Here is a 27,584-nt window from a genome sequence, read left to right as displayed (position 1 = left end):
GGCTGAGATTTCGTTGCATTTGCACCATTCTGAACAGCAGGCGTCACCAGCGTCTTGAAACGGCGAACCGTTCTGCGAAGCCACTGGGTCAAACTGCCGCTCCGGCAAAGGCGGCAAATACGGACAACCTCCTTCCGCTCCACGTTGGCAGAAGGCCCGACCACGGGGGACAAGCGCAAACGCGCTCACTCTGCTTTTAACGCTCTTGTGCGGCTCTGCCGTAAGCAGAGCCCCCAAAAATACAGTACACTCGCAAACGTTCCCCTCCACGGAAATCTTTAGTAAAAGGCGAAAGATTTATGCGATAATGAAGAGAAACTCGAGCTGTACCTGCGCCCCCTTGGGCCTGCGTGCTCCCTCTACTACACCGCTCTGCTCACCGAGGGTAATCTAGGATGCAAACTCCTGCCAGCACGCTTTTCATCAGCTGGTCGCTTGCTGGTCCTCGTGCAGTTTTTTGAACGGGAGCGACGGCCGGCCTCTGCAGCTCCTCGTTAGTATAGTGGACAGTTGTTGTGAACAACAGTTAAGATGGCATTCCAGGGACCAGTTTACGACAGGGCCCCTCTCTAACTGCTGGTGTGTAAGAAGATGTGCCACACTGTGATTGGATCTTTGGTGAATGAACATAAACAAATGTTCAGCAACATCAGATAAGATGTTAGGACAACGGCCAGACACCTCTTCCAGAGCAGGAAGGGGAACCTTCTGCACCCACCAAAACCAAGGAGAGGACTTCTCATTGGACGACACATTGACTCTAACCACCAAACTCATTCCTAAGATTTAGGCAAGGACTGCCATAAAAATTCCTTCAGGACCCCCTGGATGGAGCAGCAGTGACTGAAATAAAGAGAGGCCACAGAGATCTATCTAAATCCATTCATACCTATGTTTGGAGGCCTTAATTTGATCGAAACTGCATCACATCCACTCCATCTTCATGCAAAGCACAGTTCGTGTTAATGGTTACTGACTGTTAAAACAACAGGTCATGGGACAGTCCTGTTAACAGATAAACAAATGCATGGACGATGATTTAACCATTTCATATTGTGTTTGGTGTCTATCTGTTCCCTACGATGCCTTTAATAATTTGAAAGAGGTTTGGTAAAGAAATAATGCATGGGTAAAATGTTAAAGACACTATTTTAACACTGTACTTTATGCTATGCAAATGAGTTCCACACTAGGGCGGGCAACACCGGGGTTGCTTCAGATAACAGTGGCCAATCACACTCCAGGATCGGCAAGGCGCCACATTTCAATCTCCTCCTCATTAGAAAGGGATAAATATGTCCCCCGGGTAGACTCACCCTTGTTCTGCGTTTCCAGCTCGACGGGGAAGGAGACATTAACAGACACCCCACGTCCTGAGTTTCTGACCTGACGAGGAAAGAGACTACAAGACGGTTAAGGTGAAGCTTTCGCGAGCAAAACCTTTCACATTGCTTTCAGCTGCACTCTAACCCGAAACGTGTGCAGGCTTCTGTTCAGGGATGTGCAGTACTTGTTGAGGCAGAATAGTCAGCCCCTGGAGGACATGTGCCCTACCTCTGATAGGACCTCTCAGTTGCTGGAAAGAATCTTTGTCCAGATGGGAACTCATTCTTCGTGATTACAGAAGAATTCGGCAGCTAATCCTGAGCAATGGGACGTTGATGAGCGAAACAACCCTTCAGTTAGTTGAGGTAAACCAGAGGACCCTTACAACGTGGCACAATGAACGCTTAAAGGGTCAGGAGGTCTCAGTGCTGTTGCAAGGGCTGGAGCTTCCAGAGGCACGTCCAGTGGCATTGGATGCTCTGCCTCCAGCACGAGTACAGCCTGTTGTGCCACCACAATATAGTCACCAGTTGCATAACTACCAGATGCCACCAGACACAGCTGGGCAGGCAAAAACAAAGATTAGAAAGATCCGGCCCTCAGCTGCCTGTACATCTGCCACAGCAACTTCATTTGAGCCATCAGCTTTACACCCTCAGCGTTCAGCCACGTTCAGCCAGCTAAGGACAATTTATCCCAGGCCGACAGCACCACACCCATTGGTTCCTGACACACCCTCTGCCCCTGTTGTGTCTCAGATGTTACAGTTGTCCTGCCCAGCCCCATTTTCCAGCATTAACCCTGGAGCCATTTCCTCTGACCCACCTGAGACAGCCACCCCAACCAAACGGTCATACAATGGTACTGTAAAAGCAAATACGTGCAGAAAGTGTGGCCAATTTCGTATACAAGAAACTGGCCATAGCCAGTACAAAGGCAAAATATTTTGCCCAAATAAAGAAACAATTACTAAGGAGCAGTGGTTACTGAATATGAGAAAATAACACACTTGTTTCTGTGTGATACAATCATTTTGCTCTCTTGGTTGGCTCTGTTCTTTTCTTGAACTTCCAGACATATTTAATGGTTAAAGTATTATACTGTGCACTTTTTATCTTATATTCTTATTCTTATTCTTATTATTATTATAGAAACGTTTATGTGTAGAGGAAACAATACTAAGTAAAATACCAAAATGTGTATACGTGAGTATGTATAAGGATATGTATACATACATTATAAAGCATATGGGAATATATAATAAATATTAAACAACAATAAACTATTATATATATATATATATATATATATATATATATATTTATATACACTACCAGTCAAAAGTTTTTGAACTGTAAGATTTTTAAATGTTTTTAAAAGCTCACCTGCTCACCAAGGCTTCATTTATTTGATCAAAATACAGCAAAAACAGCAAATGTCACGGTTCCCTCTGTTCCCGGACTCCATTACCCATGATCCTCCTGTTTCCTCACCTGCACTCACTTCCTCGTCATCTCCCCATCAGCACTCATTGCCTGCACCTGTTCCTGATCATCTGGATCAGGAACAACGAGGCATGTGCTTCGGCGGGGCTGAGCGAGCGAGGCATGTGCTTCGGCGGGGCTGAGCGGTGAAGCACTAGCTTCCAGATCATCTGCCATTCGGTGGAGCTCCAAAAATACTGCTCACCCTCAGCTCTCGTGTCAGGATGGCCGAGCGGTCTAAGGCGCTGCGTTCAGGTCGCAGTCTCCCCTGGAGGCGTGGGTTCGAATCCCACTTCTGACAATGCTAACCTTTGGCTGTGGGCTCAAGCTAGAGTCTTTAACCCTTTGGCAAGTTGATATTAAACCTTAACAAAAGCACTGCCACGCATTACACGACCACGAGAGAAGCGCTATGGCCGGTGGGCCAGTGGCGCAATGGATAACGCGTCTGACTACGGATCAGAAGATTCTAGGTTCGACTCCTGGCTGGCTCGGTCTGCCACTTTTGCTTCTTTGTCAGCCCATGGCAGTTTTATTATTCCATTTTTTCTTTCTCTTCCCTTCTTCGTTGGACTATTGTTCCCCAGCTTGAACGCAGCGCCTTAGACCGCTCGGCCATCCTGACACGAGGAAGAAGTGTGATTCAGGGTCAGACGCTCTCTCCTCTCCAGGAGGAAATTACAAGCCTCAGTGCTCTTGCTTGAGCGGTTGCAGCGAACTCAGGTAGGGGCCCACAGCCAGGCTTGAGGGGGCGGGACAAACAGCCCTTCCCTGGTGGTCTAGTGGTTAGGATTCGGCGCTCTCACCGCCGCGGCCCGGGTTCGATTCCCGGTCAGGGAATGCGCTTTTACCTTCCAGCGGCGGTCGCGAATGCGACGCGGCGCGCTTCTGAAACTTAGGCGCGGGCACGAAAGTGTTTGCGTGTGAAAAAGACCTCCTTCGAGCCGGAGTCGAACCAGCGACCTAAGGATTGCCAACTCTCCACCTACAGTCCTCCGCTCTACCAGCTGAGCTATCGAAGGCACGCAGCAGGGGAAAGGAACCACAACCTATCAGGTTGCTGCAGCTCCACTGCTGACTAAAAACGCTTCTGCCGCAGACAGACGCGCTGGCTGTTCGACAAGGGAAGCAAAGACAAGCCGAGCTTCCCATACCGGGAGTCGAACCCGGGCCGCCTGGGTGAAAACCAGGAATCCTGACCGCTAGACCATATGGGAGCAAGCTTTGCAGCTGGTGTGTAAAAGGTGATTTGGATGAGTTTTGGTGGCATTTAAACCGTTTGGACCAGCAGCTGCACCGATCGGGGCGACGGCCTGCCACCGCAGCTCCTCGTTAGTATAGTGGACAGTATCTCCGCCTGTCACGCGGAAGACCGGGGTTCGATTCCCCGACGGGGAGACCTCGACCTTTGCTGATACCCAAGGACCCACACAAACTTTTTTTTTTTTTGCTCCAGCAAGGGCTCGCGGACGACCGCTTTAAGGTCAGCTTGAGCCAAAAGCGATGCGTTGGCCGGGAATCGAACCCGGGTCAACTGCTTGGAAGGCAGCTATGCTCACCACTATACCACCAACGCAGGCGCATGGGCGCCGGCTGATGCCGGCTTTTGTGCGGTCAGCGAAGGAACTGAAACGCTCTTTGTTTGGACCCGGCACAGAAAAGAACACGTGAACTTTTTTTATTGACCTGACCTACCCAAGCTCTCCGTTAAAAACAAACAAGCTCTACCACATAATAACACATTTTATTCAGCCACTTCATGTTTAATATTATGATATGATTTGACAAGTGCATTTAACAGATGACACTTCCAACAAAAAAACATGTGCAGCTGGTTTGTAAAAGGAGTTTGTATGCACAGTTTGGCTGAGATTTCGTTGCATTTGCACCATTCTGAACAGCAGGCGTCACCAGCGTCTTGAAACGGCGAACCGTTCTGCGAAGCCACTGGGTCAAACTGCCGCTCCGGCAAAGGCGGCAAATACGGACAACCTCCTTCCGCTCCACGTTGGCAGAAGGCCCGACCACGGGGGACAAGCGCAAACGCGCTCACTCTGCTTTTAACGCTCTTGTGCGGCTCTGCCGTAAGCAGAGCCCCCAAAAATACAGTACACTCGCAAACGTTCCCCTCCACGGAAATCTTTAGTAAAAGGCGAAAGATTTATGCGATAATGAAGAGAAACTCGAGCTGTACCTGCGCCCCCTTGGGCCTGCGTGCTCCCTCTACTACACCGCTCTGCTCACCGAGGGTAATCTAGGATGCAAACTCCTGCCAGCACGCTTTTCATCAGCTGGTCGCTTGCTGGTCCTCGTGCAGTTTTTTGAACGGGAGCGACGGCCGGCCTCTGCAGCTCCTCGTTAGTATAGTGGACAGTTGTTGTGAACAACAGTTAAGATGGCATTCCAGGGACCAGTTTACGACAGGGCCCCTCTCTAACTGCTGGTGTGTAAGAAGATGTGCCACACTGTGATTGGATCTTTGGTGAATGAACATAAACAAATGTTCAGCAACATCAGATAAGATGTTAGGACAACGGCCAGACACCTCTTCCAGAGCAGGAAGGGGAACCTTCTGCACCCACCAAAACCAAGGAGAGGACTTCTCATTGGACGACACATTGACTCTAACCACCAAACTCATTCCTAAGATTTAGGCAAGGACTGCCATAAAAATTCCTTCAGGACCCCCTGGATGGAGCAGCAGTGACTGAAATAAAGAGAGGCCACAGAGATCTATCTAAATCCATTCATACCTATGTTTGGAGGCCTTAATTTGATCGAAACTGCATCACATCCACTCCATCTTCATGCAAAGCACAGTTCGTGTTAATGGTTACTGACTGTTAAAACAACAGGTCATGGGACAGTCCTGTTAACAGATAAACAAATGCATGGACGATGATTTAACCATTTCATATTGTGTTTGGTGTCTATCTGTTCCCTACGATGCCTTTAATAATTTGAAAGAGGTTTGGTAAAGAAATAATGCATGGGTAAAATGTTAAAGACACTATTTTAACACTGTACTTTATGCTATGCAAATGAGTTCCACACTAGGGCGGGCAACACCGGGGTTGCTTCAGATAACAGTGGCCAATCACACTCCAGGATCGGCAAGGCGCCACATTTCAATCTCCTCCTCATTAGAAAGGGATAAATATGTCCCCCGGGTAGACTCACCCTTGTTCTGCGTTTCCAGCTCGACGGGGAAGGAGACATTAACAGACACCCCACGTCCTGAGTTTCTGACCTGACGAGGAAAGAGACTACAAGACGGTTAAGGTGAAGCTTTCGCGAGCAAAACCTTTCACATTGCTTTCAGCTGCACTCTAACCCGAAACGTGTGCAGGCTTCTGTTCAGGGATGTGCAGTACTTGTTGAGGCAGAATAGTCAGCCCCTGGAGGACATGTGCCCTACCTCTGATAGGACCTCTCAGTTGCTGGAAAGAATCTTTGTCCAGATGGGAACTCATTCTTCGTGATTACAGAAGAATTCGGCAGCTAATCCTGAGCAATGGGACGTTGATGAGCGAAACAACCCTTCAGTTAGTTGAGGTAAACCAGAGGACCCTTACAACGTGGCACAATGAACGCTTAAAGGGTCAGGAGGTCTCAGTGCTGTTGCAAGGGCTGGAGCTTCCAGAGGCACGTCCAGTGGCATTGGATGCTCTGCCTCCAGCACGAGTACAGCCTGTTGTGCCACCACAATATAGTCACCAGTTGCATAACTACCAGATGCCACCAGACACAGCTGGGCAGGCAAAAACAAAGATTAGAAAGATCCGGCCCTCAGCTGCCTGTACATCTGCCACAGCAACTTCATTTGAGCCATCAGCTTTACACCCTCAGCGTTCAGCCACGTTCAGCCAGCTAAGGACAATTTATCCCAGGCCGACAGCACCACACCCATTGGTTCCTGACACACCCTCTGCCCCTGTTGTGTCTCAGATGTTACAGTTGTCCTGCCCAGCCCCATTTTCCAGCATTAACCCTGGAGCCATTTCCTCTGACCCACCTGAGACAGCCACCCCAACCAAACGGTCATACAATGGTACTGTAAAAGCAAATACGTGCAGAAAGTGTGGCCAATTTCGTATACAAGAAACTGGCCATAGCCAGTACAAAGGCAAAATATTTTGCCCAAATAAAGAAACAATTACTAAGGAGCAGTGGTTACTGAATATGAGAAAATAACACACTTGTTTCTGTGTGATACAATCATTTTGCTCTCTTGGTTGGCTCTGTTCTTTTCTTGAACTTCCAGACATATTTAATGGTTAAAGTATTATACTGTGCACTTTTTATCTTATATTCTTATTCTTATTCTTATTATTATTATAGAAACGTTTATGTGTAGAGGAAACAATACTAAGTAAAATACCAAAATGTGTATACGTGAGTATGTATAAGGATATGTATACATACATTATAAAGCATATGGGAATATATAATAAATATTAAACAACAATAAACTATTATATATATATATATATATATATATATATATATATTTATATACACTACCAGTCAAAAGTTTTTGAACTGTAAGATTTTTAAATGTTTTTAAAAGCTCACCTGCTCACCAAGGCTTCATTTATTTGATCAAAATACAGCAAAAACAGCAAATGTCACGGTTCCCTCTGTTCCCGGACTCCATTACCCATGATCCTCCTGTTTCCTCACCTGCACTCACTTCCTCGTCATCTCCCCATCAGCACTCATTGCCTGCACCTGTTCCTGATCATCTGGATCAGGAACAACGAGGCATGTGCTTCGGCGGGGCTGAGCGAGCGAGGCATGTGCTTCGGCGGGGCTGAGCGGTGAAGCACTAGCTTCCAGATCATCTGCCATTCGGTGGAGCTCCAAAAATACTGCTCACCCTCAGCTCTCGTGTCAGGATGGCCGAGCGGTCTAAGGCGCTGCGTTCAGGTCGCAGTCTCCCCTGGAGGCGTGGGTTCGAATCCCACTTCTGACAATGCTAACCTTTGGCTGTGGGCTCAAGCTAGAGTCTTTAACCCTTTGGCAAGTTGATATTAAACCTTAACAAAAGCACTGCCACGCATTACACGACCACGAGAGAAGCGCTATGGCCGGTGGGCCAGTGGCGCAATGGATAACGCGTCTGACTACGGATCAGAAGATTCTAGGTTCGACTCCTGGCTGGCTCGGTCTGCCACTTTTGCTTCTTTGTCAGCCCATGGCAGTTTTATTATTCCATTTTTTCTTTCTCTTCCCTTCTTCGTTGGACTATTGTTCCCCAGCTTGAACGCAGCGCCTTAGACCGCTCGGCCATCCTGACACGAGGAAGAAGTGTGATTCAGGGTCAGACGCTCTCTCCTCTCCAGGAGGAAATTACAAGCCTCAGTGCTCTTGCTTGAGCGGTTGCAGCGAACTCAGGTAGGGGCCCACAGCCAGGCTTGAGGGGGCGGGACAAACAGCCCTTCCCTGGTGGTCTAGTGGTTAGGATTCGGCGCTCTCACCGCCGCGGCCCGGGTTCGATTCCCGGTCAGGGAATGCGCTTTTACCTTCCAGCGGCGGTCGCGAATGCGACGCGGCGCGCTTCTGAAACTTAGGCGCGGGCACGAAAGTGTTTGCGTGTGAAAAAGACCTCCTTCGAGCCGGAGTCGAACCAGCGACCTAAGGATTGCCAACTCTCCACCTACAGTCCTCCGCTCTACCAGCTGAGCTATCGAAGGCACGCAGCAGGGGAAAGGAACCACAACCTATCAGGTTGCTGCAGCTCCACTGCTGACTAAAAACGCTTCTGCCGCAGACAGACGCGCTGGCTGTTCGACAAGGGAAGCAAAGACAAGCCGAGCTTCCCATACCGGGAGTCGAACCCGGGCCGCCTGGGTGAAAACCAGGAATCCTGACCGCTAGACCATATGGGAGCAAGCTTTGCAGCTGGTGTGTAAAAGGTGATTTGGATGAGTTTTGGTGGCATTTAAACCGTTTGGACCAGCAGCTGCACCGATCGGGGCGACGGCCTGCCACCGCAGCTCCTCGTTAGTATAGTGGACAGTATCTCCGCCTGTCACGCGGAAGACCGGGGTTCGATTCCCCGACGGGGAGACCTCGACCTTTGCTGATACCCAAGGACCCACACAAACTTTTTTTTTTTTTGCTCCAGCAAGGGCTCGCGGACGACCGCTTTAAGGTCAGCTTGAGCCAAAAGCGATGCGTTGGCCGGGAATCGAACCCGGGTCAACTGCTTGGAAGGCAGCTATGCTCACCACTATACCACCAACGCAGGCGCATGGGCGCCGGCTGATGCCGGCTTTTGTGCGGTCAGCGAAGGAACTGAAACGCTCTTTGTTTGGACCCGGCACAGAAAAGAACACGTGAACTTTTTTTATTGACCTGACCTACCCAAGCTCTCCGTTAAAAACAAACAAGCTCTACCACATAATAACACATTTTATTCAGCCACTTCATGTTTAATATTATGATATGATTTGACAAGTGCATTTAACAGATGACACTTCCAACAAAAAAACATGTGCAGCTGGTTTGTAAAAGGAGTTTGTATGCACAGTTTGGCTGAGATTTCGTTGCATTTGCACCATTCTGAACAGCAGGCGTCACCAGCGTCTTGAAACGGCGAACCGTTCTGCGAAGCCACTGGGTCAAACTGCCGCTCCGGCAAAGGCGGCAAATACGGACAACCTCCTTCCGCTCCACGTTGGCAGAAGGCCCGACCACGGGGGACAAGCGCAAACGCGCTCACTCTGCTTTTAACGCTCTTGTGCGGCTCTGCCGTAAGCAGAGCCCCCAAAAATACAGTACACTCGCAAACGTTCCCCTCCACGGAAATCTTTAGTAAAAGGCGAAAGATTTATGCGATAATGAAGAGAAACTCGAGCTGTACCTGCGCCCCCTTGGGCCTGCGTGCTCCCTCTACTACACCGCTCTGCTCACCGAGGGTAATCTAGGATGCAAACTCCTGCCAGCACGCTTTTCATCAGCTGGTCGCTTGCTGGTCCTCGTGCAGTTTTTTGAACGGGAGCGACGGCCGGCCTCTGCAGCTCCTCGTTAGTATAGTGGACAGTTGTTGTGAACAACAGTTAAGATGGCATTCCAGGGACCAGTTTACGACAGGGCCCCTCTCTAACTGCTGGTGTGTAAGAAGATGTGCCACACTGTGATTGGATCTTTGGTGAATGAACATAAACAAATGTTCAGCAACATCAGATAAGATGTTAGGACAACGGCCAGACACCTCTTCCAGAGCAGGAAGGGGAACCTTCTGCACCCACCAAAACCAAGGAGAGGACTTCTCATTGGACGACACATTGACTCTAACCACCAAACTCATTCCTAAGATTTAGGCAAGGACTGCCATAAAAATTCCTTCAGGACCCCCTGGATGGAGCAGCAGTGACTGAAATAAAGAGAGGCCACAGAGATCTATCTAAATCCATTCATACCTATGTTTGGAGGCCTTAATTTGATCGAAACTGCATCACATCCACTCCATCTTCATGCAAAGCACAGTTCGTGTTAATGGTTACTGACTGTTAAAACAACAGGTCATGGGACAGTCCTGTTAACAGATAAACAAATGCATGGACGATGATTTAACCATTTCATATTGTGTTTGGTGTCTATCTGTTCCCTACGATGCCTTTAATAATTTGAAAGAGGTTTGGTAAAGAAATAATGCATGGGTAAAATGTTAAAGACACTATTTTAACACTGTACTTTATGCTATGCAAATGAGTTCCACACTAGGGCGGGCAACACCGGGGTTGCTTCAGATAACAGTGGCCAATCACACTCCAGGATCGGCAAGGCGCCACATTTCAATCTCCTCCTCATTAGAAAGGGATAAATATGTCCCCCGGGTAGACTCACCCTTGTTCTGCGTTTCCAGCTCGACGGGGAAGGAGACATTAACAGACACCCCACGTCCTGAGTTTCTGACCTGACGAGGAAAGAGACTACAAGACGGTTAAGGTGAAGCTTTCGCGAGCAAAACCTTTCACATTGCTTTCAGCTGCACTCTAACCCGAAACGTGTGCAGGCTTCTGTTCAGGGATGTGCAGTACTTGTTGAGGCAGAATAGTCAGCCCCTGGAGGACATGTGCCCTACCTCTGATAGGACCTCTCAGTTGCTGGAAAGAATCTTTGTCCAGATGGGAACTCATTCTTCGTGATTACAGAAGAATTCGGCAGCTAATCCTGAGCAATGGGACGTTGATGAGCGAAACAACCCTTCAGTTAGTTGAGGTAAACCAGAGGACCCTTACAACGTGGCACAATGAACGCTTAAAGGGTCAGGAGGTCTCAGTGCTGTTGCAAGGGCTGGAGCTTCCAGAGGCACGTCCAGTGGCATTGGATGCTCTGCCTCCAGCACGAGTACAGCCTGTTGTGCCACCACAATATAGTCACCAGTTGCATAACTACCAGATGCCACCAGACACAGCTGGGCAGGCAAAAACAAAGATTAGAAAGATCCGGCCCTCAGCTGCCTGTACATCTGCCACAGCAACTTCATTTGAGCCATCAGCTTTACACCCTCAGCGTTCAGCCACGTTCAGCCAGCTAAGGACAATTTATCCCAGGCCGACAGCACCACACCCATTGGTTCCTGACACACCCTCTGCCCCTGTTGTGTCTCAGATGTTACAGTTGTCCTGCCCAGCCCCATTTTCCAGCATTAACCCTGGAGCCATTTCCTCTGACCCACCTGAGACAGCCACCCCAACCAAACGGTCATACAATGGTACTGTAAAAGCAAATACGTGCAGAAAGTGTGGCCAATTTCGTATACAAGAAACTGGCCATAGCCAGTACAAAGGCAAAATATTTTGCCCAAATAAAGAAACAATTACTAAGGAGCAGTGGTTACTGAATATGAGAAAATAACACACTTGTTTCTGTGTGATACAATCATTTTGCTCTCTTGGTTGGCTCTGTTCTTTTCTTGAACTTCCAGACATATTTAATGGTTAAAGTATTATACTGTGCACTTTTTATCTTATATTCTTATTCTTATTCTTATTATTATTATAGAAACGTTTATGTGTAGAGGAAACAATACTAAGTAAAATACCAAAATGTGTATACGTGAGTATGTATAAGGATATGTATACATACATTATAAAGCATATGGGAATATATAATAAATATTAAACAACAATAAACTATTATATATATATATATATATATATATATATATATATTTATATACACTACCAGTCAAAAGTTTTTGAACTGTAAGATTTTTAAATGTTTTTAAAAGCTCACCTGCTCACCAAGGCTTCATTTATTTGATCAAAATACAGCAAAAACAGCAAATGTCACGGTTCCCTCTGTTCCCGGACTCCATTACCCATGATCCTCCTGTTTCCTCACCTGCACTCACTTCCTCGTCATCTCCCCATCAGCACTCATTGCCTGCACCTGTTCCTGATCATCTGGATCAGGAACAACGAGGCATGTGCTTCGGCGGGGCTGAGCGAGCGAGGCATGTGCTTCGGCGGGGCTGAGCGGTGAAGCACTAGCTTCCAGATCATCTGCCATTCGGTGGAGCTCCAAAAATACTGCTCACCCTCAGCTCTCGTGTCAGGATGGCCGAGCGGTCTAAGGCGCTGCGTTCAGGTCGCAGTCTCCCCTGGAGGCGTGGGTTCGAATCCCACTTCTGACAATGCTAACCTTTGGCTGTGGGCTCAAGCTAGAGTCTTTAACCCTTTGGCAAGTTGATATTAAACCTTAACAAAAGCACTGCCACGCATTACACGACCACGAGAGAAGCGCTATGGCCGGTGGGCCAGTGGCGCAATGGATAACGCGTCTGACTACGGATCAGAAGATTCTAGGTTCGACTCCTGGCTGGCTCGGTCTGCCACTTTTGCTTCTTTGTCAGCCCATGGCAGTTTTATTATTCCATTTTTTCTTTCTCTTCCCTTCTTCGTTGGACTATTGTTCCCCAGCTTGAACGCAGCGCCTTAGACCGCTCGGCCATCCTGACACGAGGAAGAAGTGTGATTCAGGGTCAGACGCTCTCTCCTCTCCAGGAGGAAATTACAAGCCTCAGTGCTCTTGCTTGAGCGGTTGCAGCGAACTCAGGTAGGGGCCCACAGCCAGGCTTGAGGGGGCGGGACAAACAGCCCTTCCCTGGTGGTCTAGTGGTTAGGATTCGGCGCTCTCACCGCCGCGGCCCGGGTTCGATTCCCGGTCAGGGAATGCGCTTTTACCTTCCAGCGGCGGTCGCGAATGCGACGCGGCGCGCTTCTGAAACTTAGGCGCGGGCACGAAAGTGTTTGCGTGTGAAAAAGACCTCCTTCGAGCCGGAGTCGAACCAGCGACCTAAGGATTGCCAACTCTCCACCTACAGTCCTCCGCTCTACCAGCTGAGCTATCGAAGGCACGCAGCAGGGGAAAGGAACCACAACCTATCAGGTTGCTGCAGCTCCACTGCTGACTAAAAACGCTTCTGCCGCAGACAGACGCGCTGGCTGTTCGACAAGGGAAGCAAAGACAAGCCGAGCTTCCCATACCGGGAGTCGAACCCGGGCCGCCTGGGTGAAAACCAGGAATCCTGACCGCTAGACCATATGGGAGCAAGCTTTGCAGCTGGTGTGTAAAAGGTGATTTGGATGAGTTTTGGTGGCATTTAAACCGTTTGGACCAGCAGCTGCACCGATCGGGGCGACGGCCTGCCACCGCAGCTCCTCGTTAGTATAGTGGACAGTATCTCCGCCTGTCACGCGGAAGACCGGGGTTCGATTCCCCGACGGGGAGACCTCGACCTTTGCTGATACCCAAGGACCCACACAAACTTTTTTTTTTTTTGCTCCAGCAAGGGCTCGCGGACGACCGCTTTAAGGTCAGCTTGAGCCAAAAGCGATGCGTTGGCCGGGAATCGAACCCGGGTCAACTGCTTGGAAGGCAGCTATGCTCACCACTATACCACCAACGCAGGCGCATGGGCGCCGGCTGATGCCGGCTTTTGTGCGGTCAGCGAAGGAACTGAAACGCTCTTTGTTTGGACCCGGCACAGAAAAGAACACGTGAACTTTTTTTATTGACCTGACCTACCCAAGCTCTCCGTTAAAAACAAACAAGCTCTACCACATAATAACACATTTTATTCAGCCACTTCATGTTTAATATTATGATATGATTTGACAAGTGCATTTAACAGATGACACTTCCAACAAAAAAACATGTGCAGCTGGTTTGTAAAAGGAGTTTGTATGCACAGTTTGGCTGAGATTTCGTTGCATTTGCACCATTCTGAACAGCAGGCGTCACCAGCGTCTTGAAACGGCGAACCGTTCTGCGAAGCCACTGGGTCAAACTGCCGCTCCGGCAAAGGCGGCAAATACGGACAACCTCCTTCCGCTCCACGTTGGCAGAAGGCCCGACCACGGGGGACAAGCGCAAACGCGCTCACTCTGCTTTTAACGCTCTTGTGCGGCTCTGCCGTAAGCAGAGCCCCCAAAAATACAGTACACTCGCAAACGTTCCCCTCCACGGAAATCTTTAGTAAAAGGCGAAAGATTTATGCGATAATGAAGAGAAACTCGAGCTGTACCTGCGCCCCCTTGGGCCTGCGTGCTCCCTCTACTACACCGCTCTGCTCACCGAGGGTAATCTAGGATGCAAACTCCTGCCAGCACGCTTTTCATCAGCTGGTCGCTTGCTGGTCCTCGTGCAGTTTTTTGAACGGGAGCGACGGCCGGCCTCTGCAGCTCCTCGTTAGTATAGTGGACAGTTGTTGTGAACAACAGTTAAGATGGCATTCCAGGGACCAGTTTACGACAGGGCCCCTCTCTAACTGCTGGTGTGTAAGAAGATGTGCCACACTGTGATTGGATCTTTGGTGAATGAACATAAACAAATGTTCAGCAACATCAGATAAGATGTTAGGACAACGGCCAGACACCTCTTCCAGAGCAGGAAGGGGAACCTTCTGCACCCACCAAAACCAAGGAGAGGACTTCTCATTGGACGACACATTGACTCTAACCACCAAACTCATTCCTAAGATTTAGGCAAGGACTGCCATAAAAATTCCTTCAGGACCCCCTGGATGGAGCAGCAGTGACTGAAATAAAGAGAGGCCACAGAGATCTATCTAAATCCATTCATACCTATGTTTGGAGGCCTTAATTTGATCGAAACTGCATCACATCCACTCCATCTTCATGCAAAGCACAGTTCGTGTTAATGGTTACTGACTGTTAAAACAACAGGTCATGGGACAGTCCTGTTAACAGATAAACAAATGCATGGACGATGATTTAACCATTTCATATTGTGTTTGGTGTCTATCTGTTCCCTACGATGCCTTTAATAATTTGAAAGAGGTTTGGTAAAGAAATAATGCATGGGTAAAATGTTAAAGACACTATTTTAACACTGTACTTTATGCTATGCAAATGAGTTCCACACTAGGGCGGGCAACACCGGGGTTGCTTCAGATAACAGTGGCCAATCACACTCCAGGATCGGCAAGGCGCCACATTTCAATCTCCTCCTCATTAGAAAGGGATAAATATGTCCCCCGGGTAGACTCACCCTTGTTCTGCGTTTCCAGCTCGACGGGGAAGGAGACATTAACAGACACCCCACGTCCTGAGTTTCTGACCTGACGAGGAAAGAGACTACAAGACGGTTAAGGTGAAGCTTTCGCGAGCAAAACCTTTCACATTGCTTTCAGCTGCACTCTAACCCGAAACGTGTGCAGGCTTCTGTTCAGGGATGTGCAGTACTTGTTGAGGCAGAATAGTCAGCCCCTGGAGGACATGTGCCCTACCTCTGATAGGACCTCTCAGTTGCTGGAAAGAATCTTTGTCCAGATGGGAACTCATTCTTCGTGATTACAGAAGAATTCGGCAGCTAATCCTGAGCAATGGGACGTTGATGAGCGAAACAACCCTTCAGTTAGTTGAGGTAAACCAGAGGACCCTTACAACGTGGCACAATGAACGCTTAAAGGGTCAGGAGGTCTCAGTGCTGTTGCAAGGGCTGGAGCTTCCAGAGGCACGTCCAGTGGCATTGGATGCTCTGCCTCCAGCACGAGTACAGCCTGTTGTGCCACCACAATATAGTCACCAGTTGCATAACTACCAGATGCCACCAGACACAGCTGGGCAGGCAAAAACAAAGATTAGAAAGATCCGGCCCTCAGCTGCCTGTACATCTGCCACAGCAACTTCATTTGAGCCATCAGCTTTACACCCTCAGCGTTCAGCCACGTTCAGCCAGCTAAGGACAATTTATCCCAGGCCGACAGCACCACACCCATTGGTTCCTGACACACCCTCTGCCCCTGTTGTGTCTCAGATGTTACAGTTGTCCTGCCCAGCCCCATTTTCCAGCATTAACCCTGGAGCCATTTCCTCTGACCCACCTGAGACAGCCACCCCAACCAAACGGTCATACAATGGTACTGTAAAAGCAAATACGTGCAGAAAGTGTGGCCAATTTCGTATACAAGAAACTGGCCATAGCCAGTACAAAGGCAAAATATTTTGCCCAAATAAAGAAACAATTACTAAGGAGCAGTGGTTACTGAATATGAGAAAATAACACACTTGTTTCTGTGTGATACAATCATTTTGCTCTCTTGGTTGGCTCTGTTCTTTTCTTGAACTTCCAGACATATTTAATGGTTAAAGTATTATACTGTGCACTTTTTATCTTATATTCTTATTCTTATTCTTATTATTATTATAGAAACGTTTATGTGTAGAGGAAACAATACTAAGTAAAATACCAAAATGTGTATACGTGAGTATGTATAAGGATATGTATACATACATTATAAAGCATATGGGAATATATAATAAATATTAAACAACAATAAACTATTATATATATATATATATATATATATATATATATATATATTTATATACACTACCAGTCAAAAGTTTTTGAACTGTAAGATTTTTAAATGTTTTTAAAAGCTCACCTGCTCACCAAGGCTTCATTTATTTGATCAAAATACAGCAAAAACAGCAAATGTCACGGTTCCCTCTGTTCCCGGACTCCATTACCCATGATCCTCCTGTTTCCTCACCTGCACTCACTTCCTCGTCATCTCCCCATCAGCACTCATTGCCTGCACCTGTTCCTGATCATCTGGATCAGGAACAACGAGGCATGTGCTTCGGCGGGGCTGAGCGAGCGAGGCATGTGCTTCGGCGGGGCTGAGCGGTGAAGCACTAGCTTCCAGATCATCTGCCATTCGGTGGAGCTCCAAAAATACTGCTCACCCTCAGCTCTCGTGTCAGGATGGCCGAGCGGTCTAAGGCGCTGCGTTCAGGTCGCAGTCTCCCCTGGAGGCGTGGGTTCGAATCCCACTTCTGACAATGCTAACCTTTGGCTGTGGGCTCAAGCTAGAGTCTTTAACCCTTTGGCAAGTTGATATTAAACCTTAACAAAAGCACTGCCACGCATTACACGACCACGAGAGAAGCGCTATGGCCGGTGGGCCAGTGGCGCAATGGATAACGCGTCTGACTACGGATCAGAAGATTCTAGGTTCGACTCCTGGCTGGCTCGGTCTGCCACTTTTGCTTCTTTGTCAGCCCATGGCAGTTTTATTATTCCATTTTTTCTTTCTCTTCCCTTCTTCGTTGGACTATTGTTCCCCAGCTTGAACGCAGCGCCTTAGACCGCTCGGCCATCCTGACACGAGGAAGAAGTGTGATTCAGGGTCAGACGCTCTCTCCTCTCCAGGAGGAAATTACAAGCCTCAGTGCTCTTGCTTGAGCGGTTGCAGCGAACTCAGGTAGGGGCCCACAGCCAGGCTTGAGGGGGCGGGACAAACAGCCCTTCCCTGGTGGTCTAGTGGTTAGGATTCGGCGCTCTCACCGCCGCGGCCCGGGTTCGATTCCCGGTCAGGGAATGCGCTTTTACCTTCCAGCGGCGGTCGCGAATGCGACGCGGCGCGCTTCTGAAACTTAGGCGCGGGCACGAAAGTGTTTGCGTGTGAAAAAGACCTCCTTCGAGCCGGAGTCGAACCAGCGACCTAAGGATTGCCAACTCTCCACCTACAGTCCTCCGCTCTACCAGCTGAGCTATCGAAGGCACGCAGCAGGGGAAAGGAACCACAACCTATCAGGTTGCTGCAGCTCCACTGCTGACTAAAAACGCTTCTGCCGCAGACAGACGCGCTGGCTGTTCGACAAGGGAAGCAAAGACAAGCCGAGCTTCCCATACCGGGAGTCGAACCCGGGCCGCCTGGGTGAAAACCAGGAATCCTGACCGCTAGACCATATGGGAGCAAGCTTTGCAGCTGGTGTGTAAAAGGTGATTTGGATGAGTTTTGGTGGCATTTAAACCGTTTGGACCAGCAGCTGCACCGATCGGGGCGACGGCCTGCCACCGCAGCTCCTCGTTAGTATAGTGGACAGTATCTCCGCCTGTCACGCGGAAGACCGGGGTTCGATTCCCCGACGGGGAGACCTCGACCTTTGCTGATACCCAAGGACCCACACAAACTTTTTTTTTTTTTGCTCCAGCAAGGGCTCGCGGACGACCGCTTTAAGGTCAGCTTGAGCCAAAAGCGATGCGTTGGCCGGGAATCGAACCCGGGTCAACTGCTTGGAAGGCAGCTATGCTCACCACTATACCACCAACGCAGGCGCATGGGCGCCGGCTGATGCCGGCTTTTGTGCGGTCAGCGAAGGAACTGAAACGCTCTTTGTTTGGACCCGGCACAGAAAAGAACACGTGAACTTTTTTTATTGACCTGACCTACCCAAGCTCTCCGTTAAAAACAAACAAGCTCTACCACATAATAACACATTTTATTCAGCCACTTCATGTTTAATATTATGATATGATTTGACAAGTGCATTTAACAGATGACACTTCCAACAAAAAAACATGTGCAGCTGGTTTGTAAAAGGAGTTTGCATGCACAGTTTGGCTGAGATTTCGTTGCATTTGCACCATTCTGAACAGCAGGCGTCACCAGCGTCTTGAAACGGCGAACCGTTCTGCGAAGCCACTGGGTCAAACTGCCGCTCCGGCAAAGGCGGCAAATACGGACAACCTCCTTCCGCTCCACGTTGGCAGAAGGCCCGACCACGGGGGACAAGCGCAAACGCGCTCACTCTGCTTTTAACGCTCTTGTGCGGCTCTGCCGTAAGCAGAGCCCCCAAAAATACAGTACACTCGCAAACGTTCCCCTCCACGGAAATCTTTAGTAAAAGGCGAAAGATTTATGCGATAATGAAGAGAAACTCGAGCTGTACCTGCGCCCCCTTGGGCCTGCGTGCTCCCTCTACTACACCGCTCTGCTCACCGAGGGTAATCTAGGATGCAAACTCCTGCCAGCACGCTTTTCATCAGCTGGTCGCTTGCTGGTCCTCGTGCAGTTTTTTGAACGGGAGCGACGGCCGGCCTCTGCAGCTCCTCGTTAGTATAGTGGACAGTTGTTGTGAACAACAGTTAAGATGGCATTCCAGGGACCAGTTTACGACAGGGCCCCTCTCTAACTGCTGGTGTGTAAGAAGATGTGCCACACTGTGATTGGATCTTTGGTGAATGAACATAAACAAATGTTCAGCAACATCAGATAAGATGTTAGGACAACGGCCAGACACCTCTTCCAGAGCAGGAAGGGGAACCTTCTGCACCCACCAAAACCAAGGAGAGGACTTCTCATTGGACGACACATTGACTCTAACCACCAAACTCATTCCTAAGATTTAGGCAAGGACTGCCATAAAAATTCCTTCAGGACCCCCTGGATGGAGCAGCAGTGACTGAAATAAAGAGAGGCCACAGAGATCTATCTAAATCCATTCATACCTATGTTTGGAGGCCTTAATTTGATCGAAACTGCATCACATCCACTCCATCTTCATGCAAAGCACAGTTCGTGTTAATGGTTACTGACTGTTAAAACAACAGGTCATGGGACAGTCCTGTTAACAGATAAACAAATGCATGGACGATGATTTAACCATTTCATATTGTGTTTGGTGTCTATCTGTTCCCTACGATGCCTTTAATAATTTGAAAGAGGTTTGGTAAAGAAATAATGCATGGGTAAAATGTTAAAGACACTATTTTAACACTGTACTTTATGCTATGCAAATGAGTTCCACACTAGGGCGGGCAACACCGGGGTTGCTTCAGATAACAGTGGCCAATCACACTCCAGGATCGGCAAGGCGCCACATTTCAATCTCCTCCTCATTAGAAAGGGATAAATATGTCCCCCGGGTAGACTCACCCTTGTTCTGCGTTTCCAGCTCGACGGGGAAGGAGACATTAACAGACACCCCACGTCCTGAGTTTCTGACCTGACGAGGAAAGAGACTACAAGACGGTTAAGGTGAAGCTTTCGCGAGCAAAACCTTTCACATTGCTTTCAGCTGCACTCTAACCCGAAACGTGTGCAGGCTTCTGTTCAGGGATGTGCAGTACTTGTTGAGGCAGAATAGTCAGCCCCTGGAGGACATGTGCCCTACCTCTGATAGGACCTCTCAGTTGCTGGAAAGAATCTTTGTCCAGATGGGAACTCATTCTTCGTGATTACAGAAGAATTCGGCAGCTAATCCTGAGCAATGGGACGTTGATGAGCGAAACAACCCTTCAGTTAGTTGAGGTAAACCAGAGGACCCTTACAACGTGGCACAATGAACGCTTAAAGGGTCAGGAGGTCTCAGTGCTGTTGCAAGGGCTGGAGCTTCCAGAGGCACGTCCAGTGGCATTGGATGCTCTGCCTCCAGCACGAGTACAGCCTGTTGTGCCACCACAATATAGTCACCAGTTGCATAACTACCAGATGCCACCAGACACAGCTGGGCAGGCAAAAACAAAGATTAGAAAGATCCGGCCCTCAGCTGCCTGTACATCTGCCACAGCAACTTCATTTGAGCCATCAGCTTTACACCCTCAGCGTTCAGCCACGTTCAGCCAGCTAAGGACAATTTATCCCAGGCCGACAGCACCACACCCATTGGTTCCTGACACACCCTCTGCCCCTGTTGTGTCTCAGATGTTACAGTTGTCCTGCCCAGCCCCATTTTCCAGCATTAACCCTGGAGCCATTTCCTCTGACCCACCTGACACAGCCACCCCAACCAAACGGTCATACAATGGTACTGTAAAAGCAAATACGTGCAGAAAGTGTGGCCAATTTCGTATACAAGAAACTGGCCATAGCCAGTACAAAGGCAAAATATTTTGCCCAAATAAAGAAACAATTACTAAGGAGCAGTGGTTACTGAATATGAGAAAATAACACACTTGTTTCTGTGTGATACAATCATTTTGCTCTCTTGGTTGGCTCTGTTCTTTTCTTGAACTTCCAGACATATTTAATTGGTTAAAGTATTATACTGTGCACTTTTATCTTATATTCTTATTCTTATTCTTATTATTATTATAGAAACGTTTATTGTGTAGAGGAAACAATACTGAAGTAAAATACCAAAATGTGTATAACGTGAGTATGCTGAAAAACATTGAGGGATATTACATTTACAGTAAATACAATGCATACATTTAGACTACACAATAATGATCAATTTAAGCAGCAACGATTAAATAATTATTTTGCTACAAAAAAAGACACAGGAGCGTGAATCAATTGGTGATTTTTTTTTTTTTTTCAGTGAATTTTGATCAGTCAAAAGTTTGGGGTTTTTAATGAATGAAGTTTCTTACTGTATGCTCACCAAGGCTGCATTTATTTGATAAAAAATACAATAAAAAACTGTAATATTGTGAAATATTATTACAATTAAAAATAACTTTTCTATTTTAATAATTTAAAATGTAATTTATTCCTGTGATGGCAAATTTAAATTTAGCAGTCATTACTCCAGTCTTCAGTGTCACATGATCCTTCAGAAATCATTCTAATGCTGATTTGGTGCTCAAGAAACATTTCTTATTATCAATGTTGCTGCTTAATATTTTTTGTGGAAACTGTGATTTTTTGTCTGGATTCTCTGATGAATAGAAAGCTCAAAAGAACAGATTTTATTTCAAATAGAAGTCTTTTGTAACATTGTAAACGACAGTTTTGATCAATTATGAATGTGTCCTTCTGAATAAAAGAATCGATTTATTAAATAAAGAAATCTTAACTGAACTCAAACTTTTGAATGGTAGTAGTCTGAAAAGAGCTTGTAGTTAGTAGCATTACTATTTTTAGATGGTTTATCGCCAGCACTTCTGATAAGATAATTCATTGCCTTAAACTGCTAAAATCCTTTAGTCAAATGAGATGTAGCCTTGCTTTTGAACCGATACAGATAGCAGAACTATCAGAAAGAGGTGGGGAGAGGGGAAGACGGGGGACTCGCTTGCGGACAAATATTGACTTTTGGCACATTTTGCTTGGTGGGATTTTTATGGTGCCGCCAGCAATCATTAATCTCTCTGAAATAATGTTTTGCTGTGCGCTGCCTGTTCCCTAGTTACAGTTCATGCCGTCTGAGGCAGTACGCTTCTGTGAACACAGTCAGACAGCTCAGCCAGCCATGCCTCTCCAACGGCCGCATGGAACAGGGATGACAGCTCCATCCCTGCTTTTGCTCCCACATGATTGACGACTATATTGCATAGAAAATGAGTTGTTGACTGTGTTTTATTGTTCAGGTTGCGCTCTTTATAAACGCACTGCGCCCGTTGTCTGTTATTAAATCCATATTCATCAAAGATGCATGAGGACCTTCTCCTGGCACAGCAGTATGTTGACTATAATATGTGGACTTTAGAGAACATGTATTTGAGGCCAGTATTCTCAACTAACCCGACTTCATGAAAAATATTGAAACACATTTAAATAAGCTCAGTTAACACATTTACTTTGGCAGCCCTAAAATATTGACAGTCATAGACTGTCATAGAAAACAAACTGTTGGACAAAATGAAAATAAATGAGAAAAGATAGAACAAGAATACAGCACATCCTTTTCAAATTTTGCAGTTATACATTAGGCTTGTGAAGCTAGACACATTACATTCTTGTATTTGCATATAGCATGTTTCAGGCCTTGAAGCATTAAATGTGTTTGAACAATATGCAAGTGCTACAACCAGCCATCTCAGAGCTGCCAGAACTCTCTATTAGGTGTGTTGGACCTCAAGGTTCAGCTTGCAGCTCATACTTTACCATTACCATTGTTCACCTTGCTGGAACAATGCATAGTGGAACATCCATTACACAGACTGTGTTCATATGAGGATTCATGCTGTTAAGCTTCAGTGTCCTATTATGTGCATGAGATTGCTCTGAGTAAGGATCATATATGACTCTATTCTGATGAGTAATTCAAATGCTTAGAGTGTGTTTTGTGCTATAGTTTAATATATACAATAGTTTAAATTACTATGTGAGCACAGTATTATTTATTCATATTGATATGCACCAGTTTAATAATACAGTATTACATATTTAGTAGGGGTGTAACGGTACACAAACATGACGGTTCGGTACGTACCTTGTATTATATTTAAGATGTCATTTAAAAAATTTGACTGATAATTGGCTGACTTTTTGTACACACTGTAAAAAATCAAAGTTGAGGAAGCTAATAACATTGGGAATTGGAAATTAGTGATGTCTGGGGTGGGGTGTTAAAGGTCCACTGAAGAGTGTTGGAACGCACAGCATTATTCAATATGTTGACGTAATTTTAACTGAAACAGGAAGACAGGGCGATATATCGAACAGCCCCGCCCCTTTTTTTAAATAGCCAATAGCGTTTTGTTTATGTTACAGCTCGCCAGAGCCATTAGACTCAGTAAAACCTCTGTTTCCTTCTAATCTCTAACCGTTTTCTCCTCCTAATCTCTTCTAAGTCGCTTATATACAGCATTCTGTGCAGAATTCAAATGGGTCCGATACCTTTTGTGGTCTGTGCCGTCTCGAGCATATGATCCACTCTGTGTTCTCGTGTCTCTGGACCGGAGCAGACTGCTCGCGTTGCGGCGGTTCATGTGACACACGAAAACAGACTTCATTTGCGTCAAAGGAAAGCATATTTACACTGTCTGAATCATTCTATTCAAACCTATTCTCTATATAGTGCACTATATGCCATTCACCATGTAGAAACTAGTAAATCTGTGAGCAAATGACCGATTTCAGCCGAGGCTTCAGCATCTGTAAGAGTGTAGGAGGAGGCGGGACTTCAGATTCTAGAGAGCATTTGATTGGACCAAAGATTTGATGAGAAACTGAAGTGTGATGTCATGTCATGAAAATCCGTGATCCATTTTAGCAGAAGTGAGAGACTGTAAGTTTTGAATGCTTATATCTCCTATATGCAAATTTTGTCATTGTTTTGGAACACACCAGCTTATTCATAACCTTAAGGCTAACATAATCATAATAAAAGCTAAAAAACTTAAATTTTGATTTCAGGGGGACTTTAAGAATTGTGCTATAATAACACCTACAAATGCAACTCATTACATATGTTACCTGCAATGTGTGAAATACGGCATTGTATAGAATGCCTAGGGAATATATAGAATGCCTGAAGTTTGTACGCAAAGTATGAAATGGTTATATTTCACACATTTCCTAGGCATTCTATACAATGCCAAAGGGCCAGCTGGCTTGTCATTCTATACAATACCTAGGTAATGTATAGAATGTCCAGGGAAAAGTATGCAACATAATCACAAAAACAAGACATTTCATACTTTCCCTACCAACTTCACGCATTCTATATATTCCTTAAGCATTCTATACAATACCTGCTTTTCACACATTGCCGGTAACATATACACTACATAAAACTTTGAAAGAGACAGACGTATATATGTTTGTGCAAGATGTTTTATTTAATATAATGTTTTACGATTTACAGACATGTCATGACATGTCATCTGTCTTTTTTGGTGGGATGGACATTGTTAAATTAGACCTTATTTATTGCATCACAATTTGTTAATAATTTACTATGAACTACGTAATTTTATTATTTGTTTATTATTCATGCAGCAGTATTTATTACTGTTATATTTTTCATTAATAAGTATTGCTATATGGATAAGAAATAAGAACTTTGTCTGTGCTCTTATGTATGTTTTTAGCATGAATTTGTGAAAGGTTAACTACTAAACTGAATGAAAATATGAAATAGCAGAGACTTTTTCATGGCCAGTGTTTGCATATTTGGCAATTCTGTAACCTACTTGTTCTACTGATCTGTGTACTAGTGTTATTATGCTACAGCCACAAAACCACGCCGAACGCTGTGAGTGTGTGTTATAAATCAGGAATGGTGAGAGAACATTGTGCTTGGTACATTGTTTATCTTCAAACCAAATTTAGGTCTTCAGCCGACAAAGTTTAAATCCCGTCTGACTAGCTTCCCATAATGTTTATGCATTAAGTCAGCAGAGTAGGCAGTCTTTTGTGGCTGTACAAACACATTTAACGTCTACACTACGAAAGCAATCCGGTCGAATGTGTTTTCGACTACCTCTGGAAGTGGTCGAAAGTGGACAGGCTTAAAACATTTAAGACCCCGTTTACACCTGTATTTAGTGTCGTCCACTTGTGATTTGATCGACCAAAATGCATCTTAAAAGAACAATATGTAATTTTCACCACTAGAGGTCACTTATTCAAAACAAAGGCTTGATGATGCGTGAATGAGCGTGGAATCATGGGAGTTGTCGTCTTCACCTCCATAGCCAATGGAAAGGAATCCGACGGACTTGGGCAGAAATCCATGTTCATGGATAAGCTAATGTATTAAAGTTTTATTAATGATATGATGGTACGAAGCAGGATGAGTCAAGAGCCGTGGTTCACTTGGAGACTTGTTGCACTTTGCAGTAATCTAGATCAATATTAGTAAAACTGGACATCGAAGGTAGCGTGGATATGACGTCATTGACAGGCGACGCAATGACACGGTCCATGTCCTGGTTAAAATGACTGATTTCTCTGGATATAAACATTCTTGGAAACATTTGGTATAATGTAAGTACACAAGTCAACAAAATATATAACATTGTTCTAGTGGTTTTTGCATATTTGAATCTAAAAATATTACATATTGTGCCTTTAATACCAGGTGTAAACAGGGCCTAAGTAAAACATAATCAAAACATGTATTATATCATCATTTTAGTATTTTGAGCCTTTACTTGTTATCTTGTACACACTGCTCTGCATGACCACTATTTCAGATTCCTGGCTAAGACAGCAGCCAGCTGTTCCAATTCATAGGGTTTGCATCTGGCATCGGCGGTTTTGCTGTACTGGCTGGACTTGACAGTGAGTGAGTGATTGGCTTCCCAGAGGACCCATGACTGACCCATCCTCCCGCTGCTCTGCTCATTATGAATATGTCCAACAAATGCAGAATATGGCTACATCTGTCAAGGTGGCAGTTTGCATTAGTACTCATCGTGAATAACACATGAGATGAAGCACAAAAGGCTAATTTGAGAAGCGTGATGTATACATTAATCCATTAAAAACAAAAGAGTTCCTACTATATTTATTCCCACTCTGATAGCCCCGCATTCCTACGTCCGAGAAGCGCTATTATGCATCCCTTCCTACCCGGTGACAGAGGGATTCCGCCTTCCTAACCTCCGAATAAGGACATTACGGAACATGAAAAGGGAGTGTATTAATAGAGAGGATTAATGCTTAGGAATATTTGCATTGCAGTCTGTCTACTGTATGTGTTGCAGTGACACTGGTGAAGTTAATGCACCACAGGCCCAAAGCTCCAGCACTCAATGCAGCAGACACACAACACTTTCAACTTTTTGTGTCTGTGTTCATGTTTCATTAAATGTCACTAGTGTTTTCATAAAAAGCAGAAGCATTTTAAAGCTTTCCCTGATAATGTCATGCTCACCTTGCCATGCACAGCAAAAGTGTTTAGCTAATACACGCCTTTTTTTTTTTTTTTTGATTGTTATTTAGACCTATTATGCCCCATTTTACAAGATGTAAAATAAGTCTCTGTTGTCCCCAGAGTGTGTATGTGAAATTTTAGCTCAAAATACCCAACAGATAATTTTTTATAGCATGTTAACACTTTTGTGGTTAACCAAAAACACGTCGTTTCAGTGTGTGCCCTTTAAATGCAAATGAGCAGCTGCACTCTGCCTAAGAGGGCGGAGCTTCACGAGCTGATTCTCCGGTGACAGGATTCATTCAGGACACCCTATAATGTCAGAAACTGCAAATATATGAAAAGGAAAAGGTATAGTTTAGTTTAATTACGGTTATAACTTATATTGTCTTCTTGTTTTATCCACTATATTAGTACAAGCCTGTTGTACTGTCCGAATGATGGCCAAAACTTTACAGATGAGTTTTATGATGTTTATTGTACTTCACACAAAATATGAAGCATCTGTTTTTACTCTAGAAAATCACTGTAAGAGCTTAATAAAACACAGTGCAAGTGTGCATTGAAATATTATCCATAAACTCTCTTTCCCTTGTATTATTATCAACATATATAGCGAAGTACACAGAAACACTCGTTACAACTAACAGTAAACAAATATATAAAGACCTTATTCCTTTTCTGGTGGTGCTTAATAAACTGGTAAACGTTATATCCGTAAATCAACTCCGATGAACTGTAATAAAGTGCTCTCAACTTCATTACTGCCGTATCCAGTATCACTCTGGAGACTGTAAGCTGGATCACGAACAGTAGTTTATATATCCTTGAGTAGCACATTTTTAGCACAACCTCTGTTTTGTATTGTCCCTTTGTATTGACATTCGTTCACAAAGCAGTCCGGTGTGTGATATGATTCGCGCAGACATAAACAAATTTTGGTAGAGTTGAG

The 27,584-nt window shown here is 45.8% G+C and overlaps 33 non-coding genes across 33 annotated transcripts; 16 read left to right on the top strand and 17 right to left on the bottom strand.

Moving 5' to 3' along the window:
- Positions 1-211: 211 nt before the first annotated feature.
- On the bottom strand, positions 212-326 carry LOC127511577 (U5 spliceosomal RNA). Its single transcript, XR_007930081.1, has one exon. It is a non-coding gene; the product is annotated as a U5 spliceosomal RNA (small nuclear RNA).
- Positions 327-3,028: 2,702 nt separating this feature from the next.
- trnal-cag (transfer RNA leucine (anticodon CAG)) lies at positions 3,029-3,111 on the top strand. Its single transcript has one exon. It is a non-coding gene; the product is annotated as a tRNA-Leu (tRNA).
- Positions 3,112-3,231: 120 nt separating this feature from the next.
- Positions 3,232-3,304, top strand: trnar-acg (transfer RNA arginine (anticodon ACG)). The gene has a single exon. It is a non-coding gene; the product is annotated as a tRNA-Arg (tRNA).
- A 274-nt stretch (positions 3,305-3,578) lies between these two features.
- On the top strand, positions 3,579-3,650 carry trnae-cuc (transfer RNA glutamic acid (anticodon CUC)). Its single transcript has one exon. It is a non-coding gene; the product is annotated as a tRNA-Glu (tRNA).
- A 95-nt stretch (positions 3,651-3,745) lies between these two features.
- trnay-gua (transfer RNA tyrosine (anticodon GUA)) lies at positions 3,746-3,832 on the bottom strand. Its single transcript is given in 2 exon segments — positions 3,746-3,781; positions 3,796-3,832. It is a non-coding gene; the product is annotated as a tRNA-Tyr (tRNA).
- A 123-nt stretch (positions 3,833-3,955) lies between these two features.
- Positions 3,956-4,027, bottom strand: trnae-uuc (transfer RNA glutamic acid (anticodon UUC)). Its single transcript has one exon. It is a non-coding gene; the product is annotated as a tRNA-Glu (tRNA).
- Positions 4,028-4,136: 109 nt separating this feature from the next.
- trnad-guc (transfer RNA aspartic acid (anticodon GUC)) lies at positions 4,137-4,208 on the top strand. The gene has a single exon. It is a non-coding gene; the product is annotated as a tRNA-Asp (tRNA).
- Positions 4,209-4,314: 106 nt separating this feature from the next.
- trnag-ucc (transfer RNA glycine (anticodon UCC)) lies at positions 4,315-4,386 on the bottom strand. Its single transcript has one exon. It is a non-coding gene; the product is annotated as a tRNA-Gly (tRNA).
- A 499-nt stretch (positions 4,387-4,885) lies between these two features.
- LOC127511576 (U5 spliceosomal RNA) lies at positions 4,886-5,000 on the bottom strand. The gene has a single exon (XR_007930080.1). It is a non-coding gene; the product is annotated as a U5 spliceosomal RNA (small nuclear RNA).
- A 2,702-nt stretch (positions 5,001-7,702) lies between these two features.
- trnal-cag (transfer RNA leucine (anticodon CAG)) lies at positions 7,703-7,785 on the top strand. Its single transcript has one exon. It is a non-coding gene; the product is annotated as a tRNA-Leu (tRNA).
- A 120-nt stretch (positions 7,786-7,905) lies between these two features.
- Positions 7,906-7,978, top strand: trnar-acg (transfer RNA arginine (anticodon ACG)). Its single transcript has one exon. It is a non-coding gene; the product is annotated as a tRNA-Arg (tRNA).
- Positions 7,979-8,252: 274 nt separating this feature from the next.
- trnae-cuc (transfer RNA glutamic acid (anticodon CUC)) lies at positions 8,253-8,324 on the top strand. The gene has a single exon. It is a non-coding gene; the product is annotated as a tRNA-Glu (tRNA).
- A 95-nt stretch (positions 8,325-8,419) lies between these two features.
- trnay-gua (transfer RNA tyrosine (anticodon GUA)) lies at positions 8,420-8,506 on the bottom strand. The gene is given in 2 exon segments: positions 8,420-8,455; positions 8,470-8,506. It is a non-coding gene; the product is annotated as a tRNA-Tyr (tRNA).
- A 123-nt stretch (positions 8,507-8,629) lies between these two features.
- trnae-uuc (transfer RNA glutamic acid (anticodon UUC)) lies at positions 8,630-8,701 on the bottom strand. Its single transcript has one exon. It is a non-coding gene; the product is annotated as a tRNA-Glu (tRNA).
- A 109-nt stretch (positions 8,702-8,810) lies between these two features.
- Positions 8,811-8,882, top strand: trnad-guc (transfer RNA aspartic acid (anticodon GUC)). The gene has a single exon. It is a non-coding gene; the product is annotated as a tRNA-Asp (tRNA).
- Positions 8,883-8,988: 106 nt separating this feature from the next.
- Positions 8,989-9,060, bottom strand: trnag-ucc (transfer RNA glycine (anticodon UCC)). The gene has a single exon. It is a non-coding gene; the product is annotated as a tRNA-Gly (tRNA).
- Positions 9,061-9,559: 499 nt separating this feature from the next.
- LOC127511574 (U5 spliceosomal RNA) lies at positions 9,560-9,674 on the bottom strand. The gene has a single exon (XR_007930079.1). It is a non-coding gene; the product is annotated as a U5 spliceosomal RNA (small nuclear RNA).
- Positions 9,675-12,376: 2,702 nt separating this feature from the next.
- Positions 12,377-12,459, top strand: trnal-cag (transfer RNA leucine (anticodon CAG)). Its single transcript has one exon. It is a non-coding gene; the product is annotated as a tRNA-Leu (tRNA).
- Positions 12,460-12,579: 120 nt separating this feature from the next.
- On the top strand, positions 12,580-12,652 carry trnar-acg (transfer RNA arginine (anticodon ACG)). Its single transcript has one exon. It is a non-coding gene; the product is annotated as a tRNA-Arg (tRNA).
- A 274-nt stretch (positions 12,653-12,926) lies between these two features.
- trnae-cuc (transfer RNA glutamic acid (anticodon CUC)) lies at positions 12,927-12,998 on the top strand. Its single transcript has one exon. It is a non-coding gene; the product is annotated as a tRNA-Glu (tRNA).
- Positions 12,999-13,093: 95 nt separating this feature from the next.
- Positions 13,094-13,180, bottom strand: trnay-gua (transfer RNA tyrosine (anticodon GUA)). Its single transcript is given in 2 exon segments — positions 13,094-13,129; positions 13,144-13,180. It is a non-coding gene; the product is annotated as a tRNA-Tyr (tRNA).
- Positions 13,181-13,303: 123 nt separating this feature from the next.
- Positions 13,304-13,375, bottom strand: trnae-uuc (transfer RNA glutamic acid (anticodon UUC)). Its single transcript has one exon. It is a non-coding gene; the product is annotated as a tRNA-Glu (tRNA).
- Positions 13,376-13,484: 109 nt separating this feature from the next.
- Positions 13,485-13,556, top strand: trnad-guc (transfer RNA aspartic acid (anticodon GUC)). The gene has a single exon. It is a non-coding gene; the product is annotated as a tRNA-Asp (tRNA).
- A 106-nt stretch (positions 13,557-13,662) lies between these two features.
- trnag-ucc (transfer RNA glycine (anticodon UCC)) lies at positions 13,663-13,734 on the bottom strand. The gene has a single exon. It is a non-coding gene; the product is annotated as a tRNA-Gly (tRNA).
- Positions 13,735-14,233: 499 nt separating this feature from the next.
- On the bottom strand, positions 14,234-14,348 carry LOC127511573 (U5 spliceosomal RNA). Its single transcript, XR_007930078.1, has one exon. It is a non-coding gene; the product is annotated as a U5 spliceosomal RNA (small nuclear RNA).
- Positions 14,349-17,054: 2,706 nt separating this feature from the next.
- On the top strand, positions 17,055-17,137 carry trnal-cag (transfer RNA leucine (anticodon CAG)). Its single transcript has one exon. It is a non-coding gene; the product is annotated as a tRNA-Leu (tRNA).
- Positions 17,138-17,257: 120 nt separating this feature from the next.
- Positions 17,258-17,330, top strand: trnar-acg (transfer RNA arginine (anticodon ACG)). Its single transcript has one exon. It is a non-coding gene; the product is annotated as a tRNA-Arg (tRNA).
- A 274-nt stretch (positions 17,331-17,604) lies between these two features.
- On the top strand, positions 17,605-17,676 carry trnae-cuc (transfer RNA glutamic acid (anticodon CUC)). Its single transcript has one exon. It is a non-coding gene; the product is annotated as a tRNA-Glu (tRNA).
- A 95-nt stretch (positions 17,677-17,771) lies between these two features.
- On the bottom strand, positions 17,772-17,858 carry trnay-gua (transfer RNA tyrosine (anticodon GUA)). Its single transcript is given in 2 exon segments — positions 17,772-17,807; positions 17,822-17,858. It is a non-coding gene; the product is annotated as a tRNA-Tyr (tRNA).
- Positions 17,859-17,981: 123 nt separating this feature from the next.
- trnae-uuc (transfer RNA glutamic acid (anticodon UUC)) lies at positions 17,982-18,053 on the bottom strand. The gene has a single exon. It is a non-coding gene; the product is annotated as a tRNA-Glu (tRNA).
- Positions 18,054-18,162: 109 nt separating this feature from the next.
- On the top strand, positions 18,163-18,234 carry trnad-guc (transfer RNA aspartic acid (anticodon GUC)). The gene has a single exon. It is a non-coding gene; the product is annotated as a tRNA-Asp (tRNA).
- Positions 18,235-18,340: 106 nt separating this feature from the next.
- trnag-ucc (transfer RNA glycine (anticodon UCC)) lies at positions 18,341-18,412 on the bottom strand. The gene has a single exon. It is a non-coding gene; the product is annotated as a tRNA-Gly (tRNA).
- Positions 18,413-18,911: 499 nt separating this feature from the next.
- LOC127511572 (U5 spliceosomal RNA) lies at positions 18,912-19,026 on the bottom strand. Its single transcript, XR_007930077.1, has one exon. It is a non-coding gene; the product is annotated as a U5 spliceosomal RNA (small nuclear RNA).
- Positions 19,027-27,584: the final 8,558 nt, after the last annotated feature.

The sequence above is a fragment of the Ctenopharyngodon idella genome, chromosome 4 (assembly GCF_019924925.1).
Source record: "Ctenopharyngodon idella isolate HZGC_01 chromosome 4, HZGC01, whole genome shotgun sequence".
NCBI lineage: Eukaryota > Metazoa > Chordata > Actinopteri > Cypriniformes > Xenocyprididae > Ctenopharyngodon > Ctenopharyngodon idella.
Note: the sequence above shows the minus strand (reverse complement) of the source record. Positions and strands in the feature narration are given on the sequence as shown.